The 9182-nt window shown below is 34.7% G+C and overlaps 1 non-coding gene across 1 annotated transcript; it reads right to left on the bottom strand.

Annotated features, from left to right (window-relative positions):
- Positions 1–1731: 1731 nt before the first annotated feature.
- On the bottom strand, positions 1732–1804 carry TRNAA-CGC (transfer RNA alanine (anticodon CGC)). Its single transcript has one exon. It is a non-coding gene; the product is annotated as a tRNA-Ala (tRNA).
- Positions 1805–9182: the final 7378 nt, after the last annotated feature.

Genomic DNA, 9182 nt, shown 5'->3' with positions numbered 1-9182 from the left:
CGGAGAGAAACCTGTTAAAGAGCAGGCAAAGAAAACCAAGTTATCGCACGTTCAGCAAGTCCTTGGGCCTTTTTTATCGTCTTGGTCCAAAAGAATGGTGTCGGACAAGATTTTACCTTGAATGTCATCTTCAAATAGGAAATTACCTGGAAGATGCAATAAAGAAGGTGCAACATAGTGCCCATATAAACTGAAATGAATCTTTTTATGCTTTTTATCAATGATTAAATATGTCATAAAGTGGAATGTGAATGTCAGATTATGTCAGCCGCACGAATACCAAGAAGAATTCATTAGAATATATTATTCTACAGTTTGTTCTTTTTTTGAAATTATTTATCATTATTCATGGAGCTCTTTTATATGTTTGGATTGATTTTTCAAATAAAGCCATATATAGCAATATATTATTTCTAAAAGAAACTGTGAAAAGTCTGCAGGAAATAAATTTTTCTTCACTGCGCAATCATCTTGTCTGCACTTTGCATGAATGAAAGTAAGTAATATTTTGCTGAAGAATTTCTTTCCTCCGGATTCTTAAACTTGAATGCAGAGCCATTTCGCTTTCAAAGTAAAATTAATCAGATTGAAATTATTTTAAATTAATTTTTTTCGCAGCGTTTTCAATCAAAAACATAATTTACTTTCGTACATTGTGTTTTCACTCTTTGAGTTAGTTACCTGTTGCTAAAATTGTAAGTTTATAACTTGTAATTAAAGATCTTGGTTCTTTGCATGTAACAGTGATTGTATCAGAGTATTTGATTTTGTAAAAGAGACCTACCGGAAATAATGTTCTCTTGCAGAAAGGTCTAGCAAATGCATTGCTCCTAGACCTGAATTGAATAAGATAAATTCATTCTGTTTGATGAGTGTTTCTTGTGCAGACAGTACACTTTTAAGAGTGAGCAGCTATTAAATGGGAAATTTAACACACTAAATGTATACGAATACAAATTAGTAAAGTTCACTTTAATGATTCTGCATTGGCAATTATTATAGAACATCGTTTTCGTATAGATTGCAATAAAAAGTGCTGACTTCTTTTTACATATATAAAATTGGGGTAAATATCTTTCTCATATGCATAGTTTTATGTAAAGATAGTATTTGGGCTCAGATGTTTATTACATAATATTTCTTTCTTCATCTTATTTACCACTTATTAAGTAACATTTCGCATGGATGTTTTTGTCGAGTGTCCAACTTGTATTTATATTTATTTCAAATTCTTTCAACCAGGTAATGAATTCTTCACAATTGCTTATATTTAATCTAACTTCGCAATGAAAATTTTGAGAAAAAATCGCCGATGCTTTAATTATTTTGTGCAGAAAATTGAGTTCTAAAATATATTCAACCAACTTGCTTAAATCCTTAAAGTGCGCGAAAGGTCATGTGACATGACAGAAATATCAATGGATACCTATTAGTCCATCCTAGAAGCCACTCTCTCGGTGGCTACTCAGATGTGCACTTGTGAAATATGCCGCCGGGACTCAAATCACGGACCTCTCGAATACACGCCGAGAATGCTGACGACTACTCCAAGAAGGCATGCTAAGAATGAGGAAGAAATACCTTATATATTTCCCATTTTAAAGGGTGAGTGGGGATTAGGGGACGAAATCCTGGTGGTGGAGAATTATCATTCACTACCTTTTTTATTTCGGGCGTCACTGTAGGGTCATTAGGTACTTTTTTAAACCAGGAGAGATGAAACATTAGCAATGCCCTCGCCGGGACTCGAACCAAGGATCTCTCGAATGCGCGCCGAGCGTGTTGACCACTACACTACGAAGGCATACTAAGAAGGCGGGAGAAATACCTTATATCTTTTCCATAAATCTTGAAATTTATTTTCATTTTCGTGTAAAAAATGCAAACGAAAGGCTGCATATTTCTTCCCATTTTTACAGTTACGTTTGTCAAACGTGTTGATATGTAAATAATTATATGCGTTTCTTTGGACTTCCTTTATCTAGCCATTCAGAATGCATATTTTTTAATCCATTTCGGATCGCCAAAGAGCCCGTCTCTTAAGTGAATGGCCAGCCTTAAATGCCGAGCGCAGTTGCAAAGTACGTCATCGTGAATGGGTCTTTATTTCCCTTCCGTTTCGCGTAGGTCTCATTTATACTTGCTTTGGTCCGCAAATTTGGACGCCCTCCTTTTGATTCTTCGTTATTAAAGCTGTTTCTGAGTATGCACCTCTTATTGGACCATGTCCATATCAGGGTGATATGGCTTTATTTTAAATTCTAGCTGGCCATAGTTCTAATATAATCTTTAAAATAAGTTGAACTAAAGGATAATTTAACAAATAAAAGAACAATTTTATAGGGAGAAAATTTCCAAATTCTCTCCAAAGATCAAGATGTTTGTGCAAGACGTGCCTTTGTATGTATTTATGGAAACTGTGAGTTAGGTAGCCGTACAACAATTCTGTGGACTGTTGAAATCACGATCGTTGTGAGACTGCTTGCAAATAAGCTATCTTTTAATTATCTTACTTTTCATTCATTTAATATTAGTAAAATAAAGCAGTAATTATGCTTAAACGGTGCTGTACCGTGTTTTTGAAAGTAAATACTACAGACGTGTCGCCCAACGTGGGGCGAACGCAACAAACTAAATTGAAAGTGTGCGAATAGTATTATTAAGTGTTGACTGACTGTGAATTTAGTGCACTGTTCTTACAAGTTGTTGGATTTATTGGATTAACGTTCAAAGAATCTAATAATGAAATAGACGTGCTCTACCATGATTTTGAAAGTACATATATTTCAATGCCTTTTTACTACAGTCTGAGCCTTAAATGTGATCTAACATTATTTAACTTTGAAGCACATAAATTAAACTCTACTTTCCTTAACTCTGTTCAACCTCTAATTTTGGATAACAAAAACGCCGAACAAATATTACTTCAGAAGTCAAACAACAAAAATCAAGGTAATATTTTCAAATTTTCACAGGAGTAGTTTCGATGGTTTTACCGAACCATCATCCTCAGCTGCGAAAGCGCAAATAGCAATTGAGGATGGATTGGTGAAGACTTCTAAATTAACAAAAATTGTGTTGAATAGTTAAACGAACTCCATAATTCTATACATACTTAGACACATGTTTAAGTCCATTTTGTGCGACACATTTCTTTTTTAAAGAATCCGAGTCTAAGCAGAAAGTTTACTTCGACTCCCTGCGAGTGAAGTCTATTAGAGGACGTATCTGTCCATTTGCTGACGAATAAAAGACTAAGCATTCTTTTAGCAAATTAAAGATGTAAATCTTGTGATGTAGATAAAAATTTCTTCGAAGCATATCGTTACTGATGGAAGTCCTCGAGCTTTTTAAATAACAATAAACATTCCTTTATTTCCAGTTGAAACCTTGCGTTGAAAAATTAAAACTAATTTTAAATTTCGGAAGCGGGATAAAGTAATTTCACATTTAGTAAGTTTGTGACAACTAATTATATGTTTCACTTACATTTGCATTTTCATGTCTGTTTGTTTCACACAACACTTACATTTTGATGTAAGAAATTCTTTATTGTCGCCACAATTTTTGCTCAGATCATAAAGTTTTAACTATTTAAAAAACAAGCGGAACCTAAACTACATGCATTTAAAACTACACGCGGCAAAAGTTAGAATTTAACTCGGTAATGGGGTGTTCGACACTACCTCACTAAAAGGTAGTTAATGCTAAATCCATTGGAAGGCCAAAAAAATAGTTGCACTGTTAATTGGTAAACTACACAAGAGTAGTGTAAACCTATAATATGTTAAACTTTCAGACCGTAAGAGAAGGACGCGTATTTTGAGCTCCGTCGTTTCATCCATTATCAGCGGAAGTTTTCATCGTAGCGATACAAAAGTAGTTGCACCGTATTACTAAAGCTCTTAGGAACATTTTGAGACCAAAATTGTGCATCTATGATAATTGGTTCCTTAATTTTGATTTTTTTTAACGAATTTACATTGAACAGAGCCATTTTCAACGGTCGCTGTGACTTCGAGGCCCTCTGTGAGAGCCGTCGTGCCCCGCCGCAGGAAGAAAGTTATACCATCTTATAGAGCACTCTCCGAGGAAGAAAAGCATGCCGGTGTCAAGTGTCTACGACAATTAGCAGCGGAGTTATGAATATTTAAAGTATTAAATTATCAACCACGAGGTCTGGTGACCTTCGACATTTCCACAGTGAGCAACCATCGACATTTCTTCACTGGCAGTACAAAGGGAGCTATCAACGACCCCCCGTCGAACTGGATTTCTTTTGTTGACGAAGGGGGATTTTCGACTAGTGGACGTTTTCTTACAATTTGCTAATTTCGCCACTAATTAGCCTAGCAAATTACTTTCTTCGAAATCGTCTCTTTGAAGCCATGAGGAGCGTAAGGATGTAAATTTGGTGTGCGGAAAAAATGTCACCCGGAAAAAAGGGAAAAGGAAAGAATGTCCCCGGAAAATAAGGAACGGAAAAAATGTCACTCGGAAAATAAGGAACGGAAAAAAAGGAACTCTAAAATCTCGCCAAATAATGTCGCCGATTGGAGATGGGGAAACCTGCCAAACGGGCAGGATTATAGCGGGCTCTCTTGAGGGAGGTTTTAAGGGTAAGACGTTGAGCTGGCTGCAGCTGAGCAAGGTCATTTCGACAGCAGGTTTTTCCAACTTGCCTGCGGGAAAATCGTATGTTCTCCCCCGTAATTTGCTTCACCCGTTTCCTTAAAGAAACCGACCCACATCACCCGGAAGGAAAGAATTCACGGGGAGCAAATGTTTCTCCTCTGTTAAATAATGATTGCCGGTCTTTAAACTAAATTTCATCCATCCCTAACTGGAAGCTAACAGCTTGTTCACATTAAAGTGTTGATAAATGACGAATTGTTAGTAAAGACGGCACACGAAAGCTGCTAAACAGAACTATTGGCATAGTATAGTCTGTTATTTTTTATTATGGTTTAACGAATCTAGCAATAATATTATATTATGCATTCCGTTATTATTTAATCTATCCGTAATATGAAATATAATTTTCTAAACACTAATGGTTTTTCATCAGTTAATTTATAAAACGACAGATATTTTATAGTGTCATTTTTTTTTTTTTTTCCACTTTAACGGTTTATCATTAAGTCCAAAGAGACTTTGATCCTGGAGGACTATTCTTTTCGTTTTGCGATTTTGCGTTGAATCACTATAAACGGCGAATCACTTTTCAAACTGTTGCCACCAAATGTTAGAGTCCTGCATTATATTCGAAGAAATTAAATAATGCAAAATCTGCATAAATATATGCATATTTCTCGCATTGTGATAAAACAACGGTACATAGTCTCAAAACGACATTTTGCGTGGTTTCACTTTCTGCGTTGATTCACTTTTCAAACTGTTGCTAAAAATATTATTGCCATGCATTATATTTAAAGAAACTAAATAATGAAGATTCTGCATGAATGCATGAATGTTTCTCGCATTTTCAAAAAACAGTACCTAGAGCCATCCAATTTTGAATAACGTAGTACTCCAACCAAACATGAGCACTTGAAATTCCGAATTTGGAATTTGTTTTATTAGCTATTCCCAATTTTGCAAAACTTTAACGAATTTTTTAATTAACAAACTCATCGATTTAAAAGCGTGCAACGGGAACACTGTACGAAAAAAGAAATGTATCTCCAGCGCCCGAAACTGTGTATTGGAAATTCTTAAATTTTGCGATTTTTAAATATTTTGTGATATTGCTGTGGAATTGAATTTTATGGTAAAGTGCGAAGAACATTGTATTTAATAAATAAAGGTACCACACAAAACGTTAAAAAAAATCCTTTTGGGCGCAATATGGAATATGAAAGCTTTCAGATTTTCCTTTAAATAATGAAAAATCTGCATAAATGTATGTATATTTCTCGCATTGTGAGAAAACAACGGTACATAGAGCCATCGAATTTTGAATGACGTAATCCTCCTACGAATATAGGCATGTGGAAGACCAAATTTGAAATTTGGAATTTAATTTATTATTGATTTTATATTTTGCAAAACTTTAACGAATTTTTGAGTAACAATCTCAGCGATTTAAAAGGGAACAATGGCAACACTACGGGTGGGAAAAACCTTTTTGTCTCCAGCGCGCGGAATTGTGTATCGGAAATTCTAAAGATATGCTGCGGCATTGCTATTGAATTGAATTTTATGGTTTAAGTGCAAAGAACATGATATTTAATAAATAAAGGTAACACACAAAACATTAAAAAAACGCCCTTTGGACGTAATTGAAAATCTGAAAACTCAGATATTTTTTTTTTTCCCCAGTGGCGTGGTAAAATGAATCATTAAAAACGAAGCTGAGCTTCTTAATTACATTTTGCAGCTTTAGAATGATACCGCTAATTTGATTATCCAGAACTCGAAGTATTGAATAAATTTGAGTTAAATAAAATTCAAAATTAATGCGAAAGAATTTGTTTTAGCAAATTTCGTGAGATAGATTATGTTCTGCTGTTCTCTAATTTTTAATTAGGACCGTAAAAGAAATGTTTCTTGACGAAGAGGTGAAAACTGTTGAAAACAGTCAATTTCCTATTTATGAGAAAACTTTATTATGACTTTGGAGATTAAAAAGTACATATAAACATTATAGTTCTCATTTTTCATGTTTAAATAATTAGTAAGAAATATGGATTCTAATGCAGCAATTGTAGTGTAATTTTAAATGAACTATTTATAACATTGTTATCAATGAAGCAACAATCGTATAATTAAAAAAATGAATGCAAAATTCTATTCTTATTGTTTTGAGCTCAAGTTCTATGTTTCAAGAGGTTTCAAGTCTGAATTAATTACTTTTCAGACTTAAAATTGCAGTATAACTTTTGTATTTAAAATTTTGTTAGCAGTTTCTTAGCAGTTCTACAACAAATATCATGCAGAATTTTAGGAGTATTAGAAAAGGACTCAAAAAGAGCTGACAAGGAAACTTCCTATCTTTTGGCTTTTTTAATTGTTGAAGTGTATGGAGTCAAAATTATAACTACTAACAACCAGTTTTAAAGGTTGTTATTAATTAAAACGTCTGTAATTTAATAAGCATCATGTTTATGAGGAAATGACAATTCAGATAATAAATATTATCGTTTCCTAGTCATTCCTAGTATCATCAGGGCCGGTGCCAGAGCATATGCAATCGGTGCGGCCGCACCGGGCGGCAGAATTGAGAGAACGCAAAATTTTTAGAACTTTGGAAAGAGCTGGGCAGCAGAATTTTGAAGTTGTAAAGCAGGCACCGTGCGGCAAAACGTCTAGCGCCGGCCTTGAGCATCATTCCAAGTCTTAGTAAATCAGCTTAGAATAATTAGAACTGATTCAGAAGTCAAACAACAAAAATCAGCGTTATATTTACAAAATTTTTCACAGGACTAGTTTCGATGGTTTTACCGAACCACCATCCTCAGCTGCAAAACCGCAAATGGTAAGAAATATTGCGGTTTTGCAGCTGAGGATGGTGGTTCGGTAAAACCATCGAAACTAGTCCTGTGAAAAATTTTGTAAATATAACGCTGATTTTTGTTGTTTGACTTCTGAATTAGTATTTATTCGGCGTGTTATTGTGTCTTAGTTAGAACTGATTTATAGGAATTTAGCAAAACTGCGCTGCAATAACATATCATTGATAAAAGTATATCCCAGGAGAAAATATTCTTCTTATTATACTATACTGTTCCCTTAAAAAGAATGTAATATTTAGCAATCATACTTAGTATTGCCGATTTTTCAAGAAACACAAAATTCACAAGGTTTTGCAAGCGAGTACACCATTCAATACTTTACAAATGAGTCGCACTTGATCAAACAAACCATAGGCTTATACACAACCGTCCAGGAGTAATTTAGTCAGGTATTTTTTTAAATGTTATTATGCAAAATATAGAATTAATACTAAATATGCATAAATTTTAGACTTGAGCCTTCTTGACGTGCTTTCGGGGTGTAGTGGTCTGCACGCTGGGCGCATATTCCAAAGATCCGCGGTTCGATTCCCGGAGAGGGGGTTGCTCATTTTTCAAGTCTCCTGCTTCCATAAAATATCGAATGTCTCTGCAATCTAAGTGAAGAAATATTCGACATAACAGACATTTAACTTTTTCTTATAATATAAATTTTGCGAGGGAACAGTTTTACATTGAGCTGAAAATAAGTTTATGTATTCTGCAGTAAAAATTTACATTCATTCAATTAATTATTTATGTGTACTGAAAATTGTTTTTTCATTTTATGTAAAATTTATCTGGCGAAATTGAATTTAGAAATTTTCTGCATTGGCTATAATTTTCTTCCTTCTGCAAAGATTGGTATATACGTAAACGAGACTTATTTTGTCGAATGCCGTAACAGCATTGCCGTATCCTTTTGTGTTAATATATTCAAAAATTTTAAATGCTATCACGTAAATTACAGCATTATATGTTACATGAAGGGGATTAAATTGAATCCAAATTCAAAATATTTACATGTCTTTTCACTCATATTTCTAACAATTTTATTTTCATAGGGAAAGTTACCAAACACTGATGATATAATAAAATTGACAGTAATTTGTGTTCTATATTCTTAAGCAGAATACATAATGCAGCTCATCAGCGCTCCAGCGGTCGCCAGGGCCGTAGCTAGAAGGGGGCAAGGAGGGGCATCTGTCCCTGGGCGCAGAATCCACGGGGCGCCAAACTGATATTACGACATTGTAGAATTAAATGGTTTCCATCCTTGGCAAGCAGTAAGGGGCGCGATATATTCAGTTGTCCCTGGGCGCTGAAACCCCTAGCTACGACTCTGGCGGTCGCTTAACACTGATAGTTCGACAGGGGCTCAAATCCCAGCAAACAAGCTGGTTGCAAGATAATTTAGTTATTTCTTCATGTGTAAGGTAAATACAATCAAGTTTCCCTTTCTCATACTTCGTTAAGTCCTCCACGAAGGCATCCCTTCTCTTAGACATACAGTTCCCGTGCTTTGCCATGATTCAAATAACCACCAAAGAAGAAATGAGGAGAAAATGCAGTAGATACTAGCTATTCAAGGGATAGAACAATTAATTATTAATAGATGTAGAAGAGCATTTTTGAAATCATTTCTTGAGTACCAATTCCGGGAAGTTCTAAATCACCGAGAGTTCTTAA

Source organism: Stegodyphus dumicola, chromosome 2 (assembly GCF_044657685.1).
Source record: "Stegodyphus dumicola isolate Sdum_Otavi_A_Nest chromosome 2, ASM4465768v1".
NCBI lineage: Eukaryota > Metazoa > Arthropoda > Arachnida > Araneae > Eresidae > Stegodyphus > Stegodyphus dumicola.
Note: the sequence above shows the minus strand (reverse complement) of the source record. Positions and strands in the feature narration are given on the sequence as shown.